Below are 19,183 nucleotides of genomic sequence, written 5' to 3'. Positions count from 1 at the left end.
TTTTCTATTTTTAAGTCAGGTGGTTTGGGAGGTAAACCTTCGTGGGAACATTTGACAGATGATCATCCTGAGGACCAGAGGAGCTCCGTGCGCAAAATGAAGTGAAGCCGTTTTACTCGTGGGATTTTTTAAATTTTTCTCCCTCTGTGAGAATTTTTGTCTGCAGGTGAGCGAAAGAGGCACGCCCTTTGGATACAGGGTCTGGAAGAATTAAGTTGAAACTCAGCATCATGATGACAAATGTTTAAAGGCAAGGCAGAAGAGATGGGAGCGTTTTAAAGAGCTGAGAGACCCGTCTTTTTTCTTCTGTCTCACAGGATTATTTTTGCAGTGTGCTCAGTCAGCGTGACCACGCGGGGGGAAAAGTGGAAACTCAAAATGTTGCGCGTCTGTTGCAAAACCAATGAATTAGCGCTTCCGTGAAGAAAAGAAAAGAAATAAAACACACCAGATGGGCAACAAACTGTGAGATTTGCCGTTTGGATTCTGTTGGAGAATGTGAGTGTGCGCACCAAAGAGAGTCACAGACACTGCAACCCAGTTTTCCTTTGGGGGACAGGGCTTTGCACTGCAGCATCCTCGCTGCGCTCTTCCCCCCCTTTTTTTTTCCAGAATGCCGTCGTGCGCACCGATTCTATAAATGGCCAGTGGATACTAATTCTACATGCCGTTCGTCGGCCAGGTGTCTCAGAGGAAACGAACCCTCGACTCTTTCATACAGTAAAATCCTGGACACACCTTTTTTAATGTCAGCCAAGGTAAGTTTGACCCATTCCCACATGGATGTGATTGTCTCACATGAGCTCCTACAAAGTCTTAATGTGAATTTTTGTTATTATTATTATTATTTACTTATTTATTTTTTGGCAGAGCTGAGAGACAGAGCGCGCACAGAAGTGGGATTTTGCTTATAAATTAAACTCGAAAAATGCTGATTTTAATTGTTTTTGCCTTTCTGTGCGCGCACACACAGTCACAATTATGCGTATTACCCTTTTTAAAGCAGCATCACATGAAGATAACAGCCTTGTCACTCAAATTACAATTTCGTAAAATATTTCCAATCAGACATGTTAATGTTCATCAAATTAAAATCTAATTATCCTCTCAAAACGAAGCATTTTAAGCAGTAATCTGAGCGCTGTCCATGGTCCTGAACTGTGACTGTCGCTCATCATTTCACTGACGCACTTCAAGGCCTCCTGCAGTTAATTTTGGACTGAATTGGAATATAACTCAGCCAGAAGAAAAGGCATCACTTCCAAAATGCAACATTTGAGACTACACCTGAGTAGTACTCTTCAGGAAGCGCAAAAAAAAAAAAAAAAAAAAAAAAAAAAAAAAATGAGTGGTGCAAAAATTGGACAGACTGTTCTGTCACTGCTTGTTTCTTTTCATTCATCCATCAACTTGACACCTGTTTTGACCTAATCAATATTACTTAAGAGGAATAAACAACACTTACTATGCAACCTCAGCACACCCTGGCCTAGACGAAGTATACGGTGGCTATTGTAGGGTGGCAGCTATAGCCATCTAGGTGTCAGCAGAGGAGTCCACATTTTAAAATCCTCCCATTAAACCTATACTACATAATTTGTCTGACCATAAAGATTCCAAACTATCTGACTGAATGTTATGGTTTTATTGGGTAAAAACAGCAAAAATTGTGTCAAAGGTCAATTTCAGTTTGTGCTCTAATTTTTGTAAAAAGTGGTGCAAATTACTGGCTGATGGATTAATAAAGTTTTGACCTTGATGAATGCTTGGTTTCCAATGTAATGGTCAAACAAGACTGACATCCATTGGATATATGACATCTGACATACGTTAATGTGACAATTAAGCAGAACAGATGGTGCAGACTGTTCCTTTTTAAAACCCTAATCGCTCAACTAGTAATGTGCATTACTTTTTAGCAAAATTGGACCAACTTTAAGTTTTGACCCTTGCACAAACTAAAATTGACCTTTGTCATTACCCCATAACTCCATTACCCCAAAACATACAGCCATAGTTCATCCAAACTGTCCTTTTTTTATTTTTATGCTGACAAATAATGTGGTATATTTTCCCAATATGATTGGAATGTTTTTCAATGTGGACCACTGGGAAAATCCTTCACTGACCCCAACCTGGCTACAGCTGCCTTCGTAGGATGGCCACCATAAATGTTGTCTAAGCTATGGTATACTGAGGTTGTATTGCAAGTGATGTTTCATCCCCTTAAGTGGCATCAAAAACCTGCTGTATTCTCCTCTCCTTACTATCTGCACATTTTAAGAAAAAAAGAAAAAAAAAATCACAAACAGCATTCCTTCCTTTTGATCTGCATTTGTAGATCTTGCACATTATGTCATTATGTGTATTATAAAACATTTTTTAAGCACATGTTTTGCACGCTTTTGTCATATATGATAATTTAAGTGTTGTTATCACATATTCACTGCGTGGGAAGTGTAACTTTGACTCTCGGATTTATGCTTCTATTTATTTAATTCCATTTAAGCTCAGTTTCTTCCTACATCACTTGTAAATGATTCTGTATCAGTGTGTATGAGTGTCATCTTACAACACAGTAATTGCATTGCAGTTACAAAAGCACACACATGCACAAGCACATGCATGCCTCGCTGCATTACATTCTGATCTGCTGCCTTAAACTAAGACTCCATGCTGGTATAACTGCCGAATCCCTCTTCATGCTCAGATCACACTTCTAGGCTTTACCAGTAATGAAACGCACCTGGTGCTGCACAATAAGATGCAACTGACAATTTGTTTTAATTGAACTCTGGCCCTTCCAACAAAGGGGCCAGTAAGCTTGATCATCCCTCTCTGCTCCCTCCCTCTGCAGTTGCTGATGTTGCATATGTGTGTCTAACCTCACACCATCTCCAACATGAAAACATATGCCATGTTGATGGACTCTTTTATCTGCAGCTCTGCAAAGACTCAGGGTTGCACCTCAAAAACACAAGTGCCGCTAAATGCGTCAAAAGATCCATTCACACACAGTGGCATGATTCATCACTTCAGTGCAGCGGATCTTTTTTTTTCCTCTTCTGCAACATTTCTGGTGTCACTGACCCACTCATTAACAATCACACATCTGATGCTGTAAATGTAAGCACCACAGTCTGAATAGATGCTGTGGTAGGTTTGTGCTATACTGTGGCTCATGTCCTTGAGGCTTCCTTGTCAGTTTTTATTTGGTTAGACAATCACAGGCAGTGAATAACGAATTATGTGCAGCTGTTAGGAAAAAAGAAAAAAAACTGCAAGGAGCTATAAATGTTGGTAAAGATTCTCAGTCTTCCAGTTAGGGGAATACTGTATCCAGAAGATTTCATCTTCATAAAGTAGACTTCTTGTTGGTCTTCAAGATTTACCACTTTGGCACTCATTCAAATAACTGCTTGTTATAAATCAAAGCCAAGAAGACATGTGAATAATTGGCTAAATGTCTTGAAGGACTACTAAATCCAGTTAATATGGAGCAGGGGTCAGCATGAAGGGTCAAGATGGTGCAGGTTTTCCTTGCAACTGATCACCTCAGCAGGTGATTTCACAGATAATCAAGGAGGTGATGGTCTAGTGGTTAAGCGTTGGGCTTGAGACCAGCGATCCTCGGTTCAAACCCCAGTTTGACCTGAAAATTGCTAAAGGCCCTTGGGCAAGCTCCTTAATCCCCAACTTGCTCCTGGTGTGTAGTGAGCGCCTTGCATGGCAGCACCCTGACATCGGTGTATGAATGGGTGGATGTGAGGCATCATTGTAAAGCGCTTTGAGCTTCTGTTTCAGATGGAAAAGCGCTATATAAATGCAGTCCATTTACCATCAAAACTTTAAGTTGAGGGAAGGAGCCAAATCAAGTCTGGGAGCATGCACTGGTGCCGCACATCACCGCATCCACCACACCAGGGAATCGCATTGGATTCTGGATGGCAACTACACAAGCAGACCTTTTTTCCATCACCACCTCTGGAAAGTAAATATCTGTCTGCTGCAGCCTTGGCCTTCTCTAACACCAGGGTCATCAACACTAAGGCACCTGTGTGGGGAAATGTGGTACGTGGTCAAAATGTCAAAGCTGACATTCCCTTTGACACAATGTCATTCCAGTGGTACCCAATGATCCTCAAAAATCAACTAGTAATTACCACTGGTTAATGTCCAGGTCTCACAACCACATGGTAAGACACGAAGCACTAAGACCCTAACACCTCATTTCCACATAGCGCACTGACAATGTCCATAATTTACACAATAAGCTATGTAGTGGTCAGCACAAAGAAATTAATTTCTTTCCAGAGTTCACAGTAGCCATGAGAGGCTAATTTTTTTGTTTTGTTTTTGATTTTTTCATCCAGTTGTATGGCTTGTGTGCAGGGAACACTACAGAGACAAAAAAAAAGTCCTTAACAGCTGCAAAACACAACTAATATTCACAGCTAGAGCGCTTGGCAAAATTATATTGTAATTGTATTAATGAAAATGTCCACCAGGTGGAGATACTGTTCCATTTCAATATCCTTGAGTACAGGTTCTTTTTACTTCTCCAGTGATACAAATTGAACATCAACAGTCAAACAACTGAATTGGAGGATCTAGCTTGTTAGCATTCCAAAAGTTGTTAGCTTTCCAAAACCAGCTTCCTGACACAAAGGCATATGATTTCAACATTTCAACAGCTCTCCGTGCATCCCACAATCAAGTTTTATGTCTATTTTTTCAGGACAACCTGTGCTTTCAGAATATATATGTTTTTGTTGTGGTTTATAAGTGTAATAAAGGTTTACAATCAAAAATAGGCAAGGAAAAAATAAAGCAAAAAATAATTTTCCACACACATTTATTCAAAACACACAGCAAACTATAATAAACAACTGTTTTGACACTTTATAAAGGTAATTTGAGGTCTTGTGTGAAAGACTGTACAACAAAAAAGTTCAAACAATAAACACAAATGCACATTTTGAACAATATATACAAAATGGTCTATGCATTTTGTTGTCCATTGATATGGTAAACAGTGCTTTACGCAGAGAAAGCAACAGAGTTATCCAGTAACATTCACATGCAAACTAGTGGAGCAATCCTGATAGTTACACACTCTTTGTTTGAGCACGTGAGATTGTCATCAGAGGCTCTCTGTCTGCTCCTGCTTTCACTGATTGCTGTGCGTAATGGTGCAGGGTGCACTGAGTATGTACTAATAGTATGTACTCATTGGCGCACCCAGGGGGCCTATTCAAACAGCCAACTAATAACATATCACTCCTGAAAACGATCTTTGGCTTTTCACGTGAGGTAAATCTGCCCTACGATTGGATTTTGGAAAACCATGTTACGGTGAACCAATTCCGATTGGACACTCACATTGTGCACGTCATCGCACAGCTTCTATGAGGACTACAAAGATGGCCGACAGTGGATCGAAAGTCCACGGAGTTAACTTTTCAGCAAAAAAAAAAAGTAAGTATCTATCTCATATCATTCCAGAGGTATTTATACGGCGGCGTCGACCCCAGAGGGTTAATGCACTCGAGGCAATTTCTGCCCCCACAAGAAAAAAAAAAAAAAAAACAGAAGGAAGAGCTTCGCACATATGATGGACAGTAGAGATGCTTCAGTAGAAATGAATGGGTAATGGAACATCATGGTTATGTAACATAAGCTATGTGGTATCGAAGGGTAAAGACTTTGACTTTGGTTCTCCTTCAAAAAAATCACCGTAACCCAATATGTCTGTCCAGTGACCTCAGCACTCCATACAGGTAAAGCTCAAGTCAAGATTTACTCTCCTTGGCTTCACAGATGATGCTGTGATCTTTGCTGAATCAGTGGATGCCCTGATTTCAACACTTGTCTGGATTTGCAGTCATCCTGGATGAAGATGAAGAACCCGGCTTTCAATGACTTCCTGGACTCACCATCAAAAGCACAGTGTTAAACCTGTTGAGATGTTCACTTAACTCTGTAGTGACATTCATATCTCTGGATCCTCAGCCTTTCAGATGGGAAAACACCAGGGAAAAGGGGAGGAGCCCATCAGTAAAAACATTTACTGACGCTATTGCTTTCAAGTAAAACCTGCAACATCTTGGCTCTTCATGATCCACTGTTGCCCAGTCTTGCTGTAGAGTCAACTTCCAGATAAGGAGTGATGAAAAATACTCCAAATGGACAGAAAGAAGAGCACTGTTGTGGAGTAGCCGTTCTGGAACACGTTTGAAGCTGAATTTAGTATTGTACCCCAGACTCAGGCGTGAATAGAACCGTACATAGACATGTGTGGTTTGGCGTGTGATGGATTCAGTATTGTGGTTCACCTGGGGGGGGGGGCTTTTTAGCTCTTTGTAGCAGCGCTACACAATGACCTGAAAGTAAAAGGGGGCGGCACAAACACTCAGAGGCAACGTGCACATAAGGAATGAGATAGACTCATAAACCAAAGGCAGAAAGGAAAGGAGAGACACAAAAGGACAAGAAGCAGACAATCAAGGAAAATGGTTAAGAATGATAAAGGGAAAGACCTGGTGTTCCGGAGGTGCAGTGGGGAAACTGAAGACATGCAAAGCAGAGGGTCAACGCAAAGCTGAAGTGTAAAGACAAGGGGGGGGGTTAAGGACAATGGATGGAAAGAATGAGACAGATGATGGAATGGAAGAATGTGACATAAAACAGGTTATAGGGAGCACAAAGAGAAGGACGGCGAGGGGGACGGGGTGTCAGCTCAGTGAAGACCATTTTATTATGTGAGGCGGAACTGCTGGTGTGTGAGATGATCACACAAGCAGACTGTGGCTTCAGAGCCTCCTGTGAAGGTTGGAACAACTGAAAGACTGACAGTGTGTATGTGTGTATTTGCTCTTTCTGTCAGTTCTCCATGTTCAACAACAAAGAAAGAGAAAATGTCAGCAAAATAGGAACACCAGCAGAGGACAACACAAAGTGAGACACATAAATCATAAAAAAAAAAAAAAAAAAAAGCAGCTGAAAACAGGGCCGCAGCCACAGGTTCGTTTTTGAGGGGGGGCAGGGGTGGGGGATCCACTAGATGTCACTATAGTCTTGAAACAATTATTTGAAACACTGAAAATGTTCTGAAACAATTATACTTTTTAAGCTTTTTTCATGTGGTTCAAGTGTGTGTAAAGCAATTATAGCTAAGTAGGATAAATCTGCAACAGGCTGCACAAATCACCAACTTTTTCCAGATATTGCTTGGTGGAATTGCAATAACTAGCAAACTACCAATCCTACGGGCAGGAATTTTGCTTGGTGAAGATTTCAAAGGCAGAAATCATATATCCTGGAATGGAATCTCACAAATTTGTTAGTTGCACAAAAGCTTGATCCCTGGGGGGACAAATGTTCAGCTTGTCGCTGTCTTCTCCACAGGGAAACATCAATAGTTAGTGAAGAAGGTCATAGCTCCTCTGTTGCTCTGTGGTGGTTTGCAGTGCATCATCATACTTTTGTAAAACAACACTCAGGTGATCCAGATTCTCTCCAGGTATGATGACAGATACTCTCCTGTGGCAGATTGTAACATAGGACATGTTCAGCTGAAGGGTGTCTTCTTACATCTATGACCATTTTGATGTGTTCATCTGATGTCATCAACTCAAATGCTGGTTTCATTGATGAGTGTATGGGTTGGTCTGACACAGGAAATCATGCAGAGTTTTCATGATACTTCGCTCAAGTTTTTCACTGAAGCATAAACTCTCCTCAAGCTAATGAGTGTCATGGAACCATATTTTTGTGAACACTGGATTCAACCAGTCATTGTCTGGCTAAAGTGACCCAATTTAATGGTATAGAGTGCATTTGGAAAGTATTCACAGCGCTTTACTTTTTCCACATTTTGTTATGTTGCAGTCTTATTCCAAAATAGAGCAAATTCATTTGTTCCCTCAAAATTATACTCACAAGACCCCATAATGACATTAAAAGTTTGTTTAATTGTTGCAAATTTATTAAAATTTAAAAAACAAACAAACAAGAACTAAGAAATCACATGTACTGTACGTAAGTATTCACACCCTTTACGTAATACTTTGTCGATGCACCTTTGGCAGCAATTACAGCCTCATGTCTTCTTGAATATGATGCCACAAGCTTGGCGCACCTGTCTTTGGGCAGTTTTGTCCATTCCTCTTTGCAGCACCTCTCTAGCTCCATCAGGTTGGATGGGGAGTGCTGGTGCACAGACATTTTCACATCCTGAAAATGACCGCCTGTCCTGAAGCCACTCCTCTGATATCTTGGCTGTGTGCTTAGGGTCATTGTCCTGCTGAAAGATGAACCTTCACCCCAGTCTGAGGTCAAGAGTGCTCTTGCATAAACTTATGTACATATGATTTCTTAGACTGTTTTTATTTTAGAAAATTTGTAAAAATCTCAAAAAAACGTGTGTGTACAATTATGAGGAAAAAATTAATTACATCCGCCGAGGATGTAATAAAATCATCAGTGTTTATTTTTTTGTCTGTCTGTCTGTGTTTTAGCAGGATTACAATTTCAATTTCAATTTTCAATTTATTTTCCTTTATATAGCGCCAAATCACAACAGAGTTGCCTCAAGGCGCTTCACACAGGTAAGGTCTAACCTTACCAACCCCCAGAGCAACAGTGGTAAGGAAAAACTCCCTCTGAGGAAGAAACCTCAAGCAGACCAGACTCAAAGCTGCTTGGGCCATGCTACAAACATAAATTACAGAAATAATTCACAGAACAATTCACGGACGAATATACAAGAATTGCTGTTGGTGCACAGGACAGGAGGGTCGCCAACAGGAATACAACTCCCATCTCTGGATGGAGCTGCACCTTAAACAGAGAGAAAAAACAGAATCAGGCATCAGAAAGACAAAAAAAAATACTGTATAATTTGCCAGCATTAATCAACAAGAAAAACAGAAGAAATACTAAGGTGATCGCCGGCCGCTAGCCCTAAGCTTCACTAAAAGACCCAGAATTTAGGAGAAGTTGAGGCCACGACCCGCTCCAATTACTAATAATATGAATTAAAAGAGTAAAAAGTGTAAAACAAAACTGTACCAGTATGCTAGCCATATGAAAGGGAAAATAAGTGCGTCTTAAGTCTGGACTTGAAAGTCTCCACAGAATGTGATTGTTTATTGACGCAGGGAGACCATTCCACAGAACAGGGGCATGATAAGAGAAAGCTCTGTGACCCGCAGACTTCTTATTCACCCTAGGGACACAAAGTAGTCATGCACCCTAAGAACGTAAAGCCCGGGCCGGTACGTAAGGTTTAATTAGGTCAGCTAGGTAGGGAGGTGCCAGTCCATGAATAATTTAATAGATTAGTAGCAGAACCTTAAAATCTGATCTCACTGGGACAGGAAGCCAGTGAAGAGACGCCAAAATGGGTGTAATGTGGTCAATCTTTCTGTTTCGTGTCAAAAGTCTGGCTGCAGTATTCTGAACCAATTGGAGAGCCCTAATGCTAGACTGCGGTAAACCAGAAAATAGAACATTGCAGTAGTCCAATCTAGAAGAGATGAATGCATGGATCAGGGTCTCAGCATCAGCCATAGACAGGATGGGATGAATCTTCACTATATTTCGCAGGTGGAAGAAAGCAGTCCTAGTAATATTTCTAATATGAGGCCAAAGGACAACGAAGGATCAAAAATTACCCCAAGGTTCCTCACTTTGTCAGTGTGATGTATGACACACGAGCCTAGGCTGAGTGTTAACTGGTCAAATTGATGCTGATGTCTCACTGGACCAAGAACCATCATTTCAGTCTTTTCAGAGTTTAAAAGTAGGAAGTTTCTAGACATCCAACTTCTCACTGCTGCGAGGCAATCTTCTAAGTATTTTATGTGAACGACATAACCAGCAGTTATCGGCATATATAACTGAGTATCATCTGCATAGCAGTAAAAGGTAATCCCAAAACGCCGCAATATGTGCGCAAGGGGTGCTATAACAAGGGAGAAAAGCAGGGGGCCTAAGACAGACCCCTGCGGAACCCCAAATTTCATGTCACTATGGTTAGAGGTCGTGTTACTGTACAAAACACAGTGAGAACGACTGGTCAAGTATGGCGTCAGCCATGCAAGGGCACTCCCAGTAATCCCAAAATGATTTTCCAGCCTATCAAGTAGAATATTATGATCGACTGTATCAAATGCAGCACTGAGATCTAACAGCAGCAGAACCGTAGTGGTGTCCGAATCCATTGTAAGCAGAAGATCATTCACCACTTTAGTGAGAGCCGTCTCTGTGGAATGATATTTTCTAAACGCAGACTGCAGTGGCTCAAAGAGATTATTCTCAGTAAGATAGTCTATGAGCTGCCGTGACACCACTTTTTCCAGAATTTTAGAGAAAAATGATAGATTTGATATCGCCTGATAGTTTTTCAATACACTAGGGTCAAGATTAGGTTTCTTAAGTAATGGTTTAATCACTGCAGATTTGAAACATTTAGGAACAGATCCAGAAGTTAAAGAAAGATTAATAATTTCCAGCACAATCGGCCCAAGAGTGGGCCACAGGTCCTTAAACAGTTTTGTTGGTATAGGATCAAATAAACAGGTTGTGCTTTTTGTTGACATTACGAGTTTCGTCAGCATGTCAGGGGAGATACTATCAAATTCTGTAAATCTAGGTAATACCTCAGTAGTGGCGCCCACCTCAATAGCATGGTGTAGTGGCTGGGTTAAGCTATGCTGGGATATATTCAACCTAATGTCATCTATTTTCTTCTCAAAGTAATCTAGGAAATCTTGTGCTGTAAAAGAAGAGCGAGCTACAGGTGGTTGTCCATGAATAAGTGTTGCCACCATGTCGAACAAGAACTTTATGCTTGTTTTTGTTGATCAAATCAGAGTAATAGGTCCGCTTTGTAGCCAATAATGCATGCTTATAGTCTAAGACAGCATCACGCCATGCAAGTTAGAATACTTCTAATTTTGAACAATGCCATTTCCGTTCTAGACCTCTTGCTTTATGCTTGAGGTCATGCAGGTAATCATTGAACCAAGGTGACTGCGATTTGGGGGGCGCGGTTTCAACACAGGTGGTGCAATCATGTCGAGTGTCGTTTTGAGCACTGAGTTTAAACTATCCACAAGTCTGTCTACTGACTGGGTATTTGTCAGAAGTGAGGCTAAGACATCAGGCAGTCTAGCTTCTAGTTCAGTCTTAGTTAAGGAGTTGATGCATCGCTGCAGTGATAAATAAGGTTGTTGTTCCACTAAACACGGCAGCGAAACTGTAAACTTAATAAGTGAGTGATCAGAGACCACTGATGTAAGAGGCATGATGTCAATATTTGTGACAGCAATACCACGCACGAGAACCAGATCCAGGGTATTTCCACTAATGTGTGTCGAATCCCGAATGCATTGCTGAAATCCTCATGCATCCACAAATTCCATAAATGATTTGCAGAGGGGATCAGAAGGCTTATTTATATGAACATTAAAGTCACCAATGATCAGAATGTTATCTGCTCTAGTTGACAAGTTAGAGATGAACGCACCAAATTCATTTAAGAATTCAGAATATGGGCCAGGAGGCCTACATACAGTGACAAAGTAATACGGCTGATTTTTATTCTTCTGACCTTGGCAATGCGTAATATCCTGAGCAGAGCTCAGAATCAGATGCTCAAACGAGTTATATTTGTGACCCCCAACAGCTAATAAGCTAAACCTAGATTTATAAATAAGAGCAACACACCCGCCTTGCTTCACATCACGAGGGACGTGACTAAATGTATATGCTGGTGGGCAGGCTTCATTTAAGGGGAGGACAGCTGTAGGTTTAAGCCAGGTTTCACATAACCCAATCATATCTAAGTAATGATCAATAATTAAATCATTAATCAACAATGATTTTGAGGACAGTGATCTTATGTTAATGAGACCCAGTCTAAGGAACTCAGTGGGGTTGACAGTTGAACTGTTTGGGTTTAGGGGTGGTTCCAGAGTGGCATATATAAGATGCCTAGAAGTAGGTTTAGGTTTGAGACATTCCACGCACATTGTAGGTAGCAGACGCGAAAGCTTTGCTATTACTGGAACAACCACTGGGCCATCCTCAATTTCAACATGATCCAATATAGTAATGGGTATTAAGTTTGCAAAGCATATCCCTCTATGATTTTTATGGACACGTCTACGGGAGCAGGCCACAGTCTCAACTTGTTGAATTTCCCTCCCTGGCAGATAAACTGCACTATCACCATAGTGGATTTTCTGCACTAATTTCCCCACTAAGCTAATGGATTCCACATCCACATTTCTCATAAGCCTTGCAGGGTCTCTAATCACCTGCTCCATGTCCTGCTGTAGATTCCTAATGTCACCCTCCCTGTAGAGCTCTATCTATGTTCACAGACAAGATGGCAGCGCCTTCCCCAGTAGGGTGGAGGCCGTCTGGCAACGGCAGGCCACAGCGGCCCCAGAACGAAGGCCAGTTATCAATAAAGCTAAAGCCTTGCTGTTGACAAAACTGCGCCAGCCACCTATTTAATGATGTCAGCCTGCTAAATGCCTCATCAGTACCCCGGGAGGGGAGGGGACCAGAGACTATTAATTGATACCGACACATCTTTCTGGCAAGGTCACAAGTCCTCTCTAGGTCCATTTTTGTGACCTCTGAGTGCTTCATCCTGATATCATTGGTGCCGACGTGAATAACTATGTGACTATATCTTAGGTCATGTTCCTTCGTCTGTCTTCCCTTCTGCAGTATCAGCACCCTAAGATGGGATGCAATGTCAGGAGCTCTGGCCCCAGGAATACATTTAACGTCAGCCGGCATCTGTAACCTGACTTTGCGGGTGATAGAATCCCCTATCACTAAAGTCTGGTGTTTCGGCCTGGAGAAAGGAGTGGAAGTCACTTGTGGGCTCGGAGAATTCACATCAGGTAAATCCAAGGGGGAGAACTGATTCACAGTTCGCAGTGGTGAGTGTGATCGGGGTGCCACAACCAGGCACCAAGCCCTACGGGGCTTCCTCCGCCTCGCTACAGTCCGAAAACCGTCCTCCACAGCCGGCGTTTCTAGGCTGATGCTAATGGGCTCGCTAGCCAGCCCAGCACTAACCTCATCTGGAGTGCCCATAACATCTAACTCCACTGCGCTAAGAAGCTGCTCTAACTTACGGATATGGCTCTCTAAGAGATCCACCCTATCTTCCAACATCACATAGGATTTATAGAGGGTGTAAAGTAGGTAAAGTAGTGTACTTTATGCACTAGGAAATTCAAGAATATAGCCAAGCAAGCACAAGCTAACCAATAATGGATAAGCTAACCACTCCTAAGGCTCACACAGACACAAATAAATGAATTAAAGTTCACAGCAGTTACACTGAAAGAGTAGCAGAAGTATTAGAAATGTAGGAACAGTAAATATATATATACCACTCTTAAGATTAACACAAGAGTAAAGTACTAAGCTAAAGTTCACAACAGTTACACTAACAGTTATCTAACAGAAGTATATAAAAAAATGAAATGAAAAAATTAAAACAAGGGTCCGAAGTCGCTAACACAAGCTAGTCGCTAATGCAAGCTAACCGCTAGCGAAAATGCTAGCCGCTCTTAAGATTTACACAGGAGTAAAATAATTACTTAAAATTCACAGCAGTTCGACTGAAAAACTAACAGAAGTATTAACCAGGTAAAAAGAACCAGCTATAAAAATAACGACGGGTGGGAAGGGAGGAGTCGACCTAGCTAGCGAAAGCTAAATGCTAGCGAATGCTAACTGCTAGCAAATGCTAACTGCTAGTGAATGCTAACTGCTAGCGAATAACAACAGGACTATAGATAAATAACGTTCAGAATAGATAAAATTAATAACCAGAAGAGTGCTAAACAGAAATAAAAGAAACGTATACAACCGTGTGAAGTTCAGAATAGCATCACAACAACAAACAATCCGTTGGAAACAAGTTGCCAGATCTGTCATCAGGTTACGTCAAAACTACTGCATACATTTTGATAAAATTTTCACCACAGATATTAGGGCATAGAAGACGTCACTGAATTTTGGAGGTGATCCGGATTGGCAGACGTCAGAAACCTCTGATTGCTCTTGTTTCATCTGTTCTGGAATAAGGCTGTAATATAACACAATTTCAAAATAGTGAAGCCCTGTGAATACTTTCTGGATGCACAGTATATATTTTTTAATTCCAATGTACACCACGCTTGGCACACATATGGAGATGGTTTGTGGAATTGCCTCAATCAGATTTAGCAAAACTCAATCATTGGGGTCAAAATTTAAGTTTTTCCCTTTGATTTTAGACAGTTTGAAACATTAAGGGAAACAACTGCTTCGGAATCTAGTTGAATCTTTCAGGATATTTCACACATGAAATAGAGCCATTTTTAAAAAATATGACTGTTTGAAAAAGGTTGAAACTGTGAAAAACACTTAAGATAAACTCATAGACTCTCCAAAAACATGGAGCCAAAGTGAATTCCTGGCTCCACCCCTGACGAACTGCAATGCATCGTGTGCAGCTACACATGGAAAGAATTGTATGCTTTGGTGTCATGCTCAAGGGTATTTTGACACATAGACAGGAGCAGCTGGGACACAAACCAACAACTCTTCAGTTTTTGTTCAATGTGCATGATCATGTGAGCTGCAGATCCCAGTGGATCAAACATAAATGTATTGGTTTTAATCCGAAGCACTGATACAATAACCTCACATTCCACTCTGATGTTTCATGTTGGTGACATGTTTCTCTCTTAGTAAACATGACTGTAGCCAGATTTTGGATGAGCTATATAAAGATGATGTGAATGTGTGTTGTTTTGCTTTTGGACAGTGTTTCGTTCCCCCTCATTATCGCATTTCATTCGGCTGCTTTGATGAAGCGTTCCCAGGTACAGTGTCGGATTCGAACAGCAGACTTCTCTTCATTTAACCTCTCATTTAGAGATGCTTTGTGCCGCACATCATGTGAGCGTGTGAATCCGCTGTGACTGAGTTGGTACAAGGTGGAAGTGATGTGTTCATCATGTTGAGGATTATTGTGCATCCTTTTGTAATCTGATGACAAGTGATAGTTGCTGGTTAAGCTGCTGAAAATAAGACATGCTGTTGGATTTTGGAAGAAAGTTCCGATGACTTTGCAGTTGATTTTTTTAAAACTTATATGAGTATGTGGCTGTGTTAATATCTCAACCAAAACATAATGACTTTATTATGCTGAATTTGGACTGTATGTGATTTGGACTGCAACCAAATCTGTCACGTTATAGCCCTGTCGTTGATCCCGGATGGCAAAACTAACCATCTACCTTCTGTAGCCAGCTGACATATGGGCATCCCCTTACACTTAGACATCTCCAACCACACGGGTCCTCAGAGAAATATGCTACATGGACAAAATGTTGTACCTGATGTTCCCTCATAATTCAACTTACACACCTCATCTGATTCTTCCTAAGTAGCCATTCCATTGACAAAAAGTCATTCAAGTGTTACACAAATATCCTCTGGAGAGCCCCAGTATGAACACATCTAGTCCTCACCTTAATTCACTGTTTAGCATCCAAATTTAACAATGCAATAAGACAGGCAGCACCAGGACCTCAAAGACTAGGGCGTTTCTTCTCCTGCAAAGATATTGGCATTGACACAAACCTCTCTTACAAGCCAAAGACCCAGAGACATAAACGCAACAAACGCAACATTCTATCACTTTTGTGGTCTCTAACCTTTTAGTCCTTGATCTCTGAGATCTGGAGACACCTGGGAAACCAAAACAACTAAAACAGAGCAAAGTCTCATATTTTGTTAAAAGCCAGTGAATAAAAGTGGGTTTTAAGATCGGTTTTAAAAACAGACAGTGAAGTGGCCTGCCGAATGTGCAAAGATAAACCACTCCAAATTTTTGGAGCTGCAACAGAAAATTCTCTAACTGAGCATTCGCTTAGACCTTGGTACCTCAAGGAGTAGATGATCAGGTGACAAGAGGCACCGCGCAGAGGCATAGAGGTGAAGTAGCTCAGAGAGGTAGGGCGGGGCGAGGCCATTTAAAGATTTAAAATCAAATAAGCATCTTAAAATGAACTCTAAAATGCACAGGCAGCAAGTGGAGGGAGGCCAGGACAGGTGCAAAGTGCTCCCTCTTTCATACTCCAGTTAGCAGAGGAGCGGCAGCGTTCTGAACTAACTGGAGACGTACAAGGGAGGACTGGCTAACTCCAAGATAAAGTGCATTACAGTAATCCAGCCGAGAAGTAATGAAGGCATGGATTACTGTTTCTAAGTGCTGAAGTGCAAGGAAAGGCTTCACCTTAGCAAGCTGCCTAGGGTGAAAGAAACAAGACCTACAACACAAATTCCAATGAAGTTGGGACGTTGTGTAAAATGTAAATTAAAAACAGAATACAATCATTTGCAAATCCCCTTCAACCTCTATTCAACTCAATACGCCACAAAGACAAGATATTTAATGTTCAAACTGCTAAACTTTATTGTTTTTGTGCAAATATTTGCTCATTTTGAAATAGATGCCTGCAACACGTTTCAAAAAAGCTGGGACAGTGGTATGTTTACCACTGTGTTACATCACCAATGATCAAAGAACACCTGTTTGGAACATTCCACAGGTGAACAGGTTAATTGGAAACAGGTGAGTGTCATGATTGGGTATGAAAGGAGCATCCCCAAAAGGCTCAGCCACTCACAAGCAAAGATAGGGCGAGGATCACCATTGTCTGAACAACTGCGTGAAAAAATAGTTCAACAGTTTAAGAACAATGTGTTGTGTGTGGGCCGCCAGAAGAGGAGGTACTGCTGGCCCACCACCAGTGGGCGCTCTGCCTGAAGTGCGGGCTTCAGGCACGAGAGGGCGCTGCCGCCATGGACACAGCCGGGGGTGACAGCTGTCGCTCATTACCTCTTGACAGCTGTCACCCATCTACTCAACATCATCTCACTCCATAAAGACCAGACGTCATCTCCACCTCGTTGCCGAGATATCATACTTCATTGGAGGTAATAGCCTCAGCCTTTTGTAAATCTGTTTATTGTGAGTGTTTGCAGGAGAACCGGTCGTTTTTGAGGAGGCTGTGCAAGACGGCGCTCCTTTTCAGCTGAGACCGCTGCAACGCGCTGAGTGTGAGGTGGAGGTGGCATTCCCACCGTTGTTGTTACTGGGTGTACACACACCCACACTTGACTGTCTTTGTTCTTCGCCAGCAGTACCAGATCTGACAGTCGGGGACGGTGATCACCTCGGAATTCGGGACTTGGCGGCTCCAGTATTCATCAGGTTCTGGGGCAGCGGAAATCGTGTGGTTCCGGCTCTCCTCAGGACAGACGTCTTCTATCCTCGAGCCTGCCCACACGTCACCTTTGTGTATTGACTGTTGTGATATTCTGAGATTGTCTGTATGTTCGTTGTGCACATTCACAACATTAAATTGTTATATTTTGGCTCATCTATTGACCGTTCATTTGCGCCCCCTGTTGTGGGTCCGTGTCACTACACTTTCCCAACAGGATATCTCGGCCAGCGTCATGGACTCCGAGGGGCGTCACCCGGCTGTTGAACGACCAATGGGAGAGCAGGGAGCGCAGGCGTCTGCAGGAGACGTGATTGGTGAGCTGCAGCACATTCTCACCGCCTTTACGGCTCGGTTGGATCAAATGACTGAGCAAAACATCCTCCTGAACCGCAGGGTGGAGGCTCTCTCTGCACAGATGGCGGCGAGCGCTCAGGGCGCTGCTGCAGCTCGTCCTCCTGTCGACCCTGTGCAGGATATAAATGTTCCAGTGGTGGTTCAACAACCCCTCCCACCATCCCCTGAAGCATACATAAGCCCTCCTGAGCCGTATGGAGGTTGTGTGGAGACGTGTGCAGACTTTCTTATGCAGTGTTCGCTCGTCTTCGCACAACGTCCCGTCATGTACACGTCAGATGCTAGTAAAATAGCTTATGTGATTGCTCTACTTCGGGGTAAAGCACGCGCCTGGGCTACGGCGCTCTGGGAACAGAACTCACGGTTGTTATCAGCATACACTGGGTTTGTGGGGGAGTTCAGAACAGTGTTTGATCACCCTAACAGAGGAGAGACCGCTTCAACAATGCTGCTGTCAATGAGACAGGGACGCGAGAGCGCAGCCGCTTATGCAGTCAACTTCCGCATCGCGGCTGCAAGGTCCGGCTGGAATAACGTGGCGCTCCACGCCGCCTTCATAAACGGACTGTCGTTGGTTCTGAAGGAGCAGCTGGTAGCTAAGGAGGAACCGCGGGATTTAGATGGGCTTATCGATCTCGTTATACGGTTAGACAATCGGTTGGAGGAACGCCATCGGGAGCGAGGCGAAGGACGTGACCGGATACGCGCCGCCCCTCTCCCTTCCGGGTTCGAAAAGGGGCCGCCCTCCCCACGCTCCACAGCCGCAGCGCTTTGTGGGGCAACAGCTCCCCCTGCTGACGTTGTTAGGGAAATGCACAGGGCCAAAATGGGGAGGCTGATCCGTGGAGAGTGTTTTCTCTGTAGCTCAACTGAGCACACCCAGAGAAACTGCCCCAAACGGCCAAAACGACAACACTCGCCCTTAGAGACTGGGCTAAGGGGGGGTCAAAACATTCAAGTAAGACACACACAAATTGCCACACGACTCCCAGTCACAATCCTGAGCGGGGATTTAACCCTTCAAGCCCGAGCACTGGTGGACACGGGGTCAGAAGGGAATCTGCTAGACAGCAGATGGGCAAGGGAGGTAGGGCTCCCTCTGGTGGCGCTTCCTTCGCCATTGCAGGTGCGGGCCCTAGATGGCACCCTCCTCCCTTTACTCACACACAAGACACAACCAGTAACTCTGGTGGTGTCTGGAAACCATCGGGAGGAGATTGAGTTTTTTGTAACTCCTTCTACCTCCCGCGTGATTTTGGGCATCCCATGGATGTTGAAGCACAATCCCCGGATTGATTGGCCGTCTGGGGTGGTGGTTCAGTGGAGCGAAACCTGCCATCGGGGGTGTTTAGGATCCTCGGTTCCTCCCGGTTCACAGGCTAAGGAGGAGGTCAAAGTCCCTCCCAATCTGACGGCAGTGCCGGTTGAGTACCACGATCTTGCTGACGTCTTCAGCAAGGATCTGGCACTCACCCTTCCCCCGCACCGTCCATACGATTGTGCCATTG

The 19,183-nt window shown here is 43.0% G+C and overlaps 1 pseudogene; it reads left to right on the top strand.

Annotated features, from left to right (window-relative positions):
- The first annotated feature begins 301 nt into the window (after window positions 1-301).
- The window catches only part of LOC117527690, a 595,993-nt pseudogene continuing 577,111 nt past the window's right edge, over window positions 302-19,183 (top strand).

Source organism: Thalassophryne amazonica, chromosome 16 (genome assembly GCF_902500255.1).
Source record: "Thalassophryne amazonica chromosome 16, fThaAma1.1, whole genome shotgun sequence".
NCBI classification, from domain to species: domain Eukaryota; kingdom Metazoa; phylum Chordata; class Actinopteri; order Batrachoidiformes; family Batrachoididae; genus Thalassophryne; species Thalassophryne amazonica.
This window is presented reverse-complemented; position numbering and strand designations above follow the sequence as displayed.